This window comes from Pollachius pollachius (genome assembly GCF_949987615.1).
Source record: "Pollachius pollachius genome assembly, chromosome: 13".
Taxonomy (NCBI): domain Eukaryota; kingdom Metazoa; phylum Chordata; class Actinopteri; order Gadiformes; family Gadidae; genus Pollachius; species Pollachius pollachius.
The window spans coordinates 22,683,134-22,684,140 of record NC_136946.1 but is presented as its reverse complement, the minus strand read 5'-3'; the positions used below and the strand labels follow the sequence as shown (position 1 = coordinate 22,684,140).

General features: G+C 45.2%; 1 long non-coding RNA gene across 1 annotated transcript; it reads right to left on the bottom strand.

The window, feature by feature from the left end:
• Nucleotides 1-217: 217 nt before the first annotated feature.
• On the bottom strand, nt 218-774 carry LOC307084668. Its single transcript, XR_013812328.1, has 3 exons — nt 644-774; nt 412-492; nt 218-314 (listed from the first exon to the last, which is right to left on the bottom strand). It is a non-coding gene; the product is annotated as an uncharacterized lncRNA (long non-coding RNA).
• Nucleotides 775-1,007: the final 233 nt, after the last annotated feature.

Sequence of the window (1,007 nt, the reverse complement as noted above, 5' to 3'; positions counted from 1 at the left end):
TTCCTGGTCTGGTTACAAACGTAATTTGTCTCTAATGTAAGGTAACAAACACAGTGGTAATTTGTCTCTACTGTAAGGTCACAAACAGGAGTAGTTGGGCTCTAATGGCGCATAACAAAGAAGCAGCTGTACTTTTTCTGGTGACCAACCACAGTAGTATGCCTTAACTTGTACTGGACAAACTAATCCTGTGTTACATCAAGTCCACTCTGTTTACTTTATGCAAACTGATAAGGATCCTTGTTGGTGGAGTGATGGTCATCCTCCAGATTCCCGCCTCCCCTACCAGCTCGCCTCCGCTCCAGAAACACGTTCTAGTAAGTAAATGCAGCGGTAGTATGTTAACACATGTCAAAGTAAGAGCAGTATTTTGCCCTTTAAGTCAACCATGTTAAGTAAATTCAAACTTACAATGAATCGTTGTTGGTTGATTCCTAGTCGTCCTCCAGCGTCTCAGCTCCTCCACCAGCTCTCCTCAGACAGAGTCCTGGTCTGGAACAAACAGCGGAAGTCTTGCTTCAATGTGTGGTAAAACAGATGTAGTTGGCTGGTATATTAACAAACGCCGGTAGTTTGTGGTAGCAGTATTCTACGAGAAGTGACAGTGAGTGTGATGATCACTTCAGAGTCAGGCTCCATCTACCCCACGACAGACATCATCAGCTCCTCCACCAGCCTCCATCATGGCCTCCATCAGCTCTTCCACCAGGGAGGGCCTTCAGCACGGCTCCTCCATCAGCTCCTTCAGCCATGGATTCCTGGTCTGGTTACAAATACAGTTGGTCTCAGCAGTAAATCACCTGGGGACGCAACACACCCCACCTCCTGCATCTGAGCTTCACTTGTAAAATGGAAGATGAATTCAAACAAATTTAAACACTTAAATTAGACAACGTCTGCAGATTGACGCGTTCAGCAATTTATCCACTTCGGTCGTAGCAGCACTAGTAACAATAATGGCTCATATGACTCCTACATAACCCCGGTATGAATTAACTCAAATCACA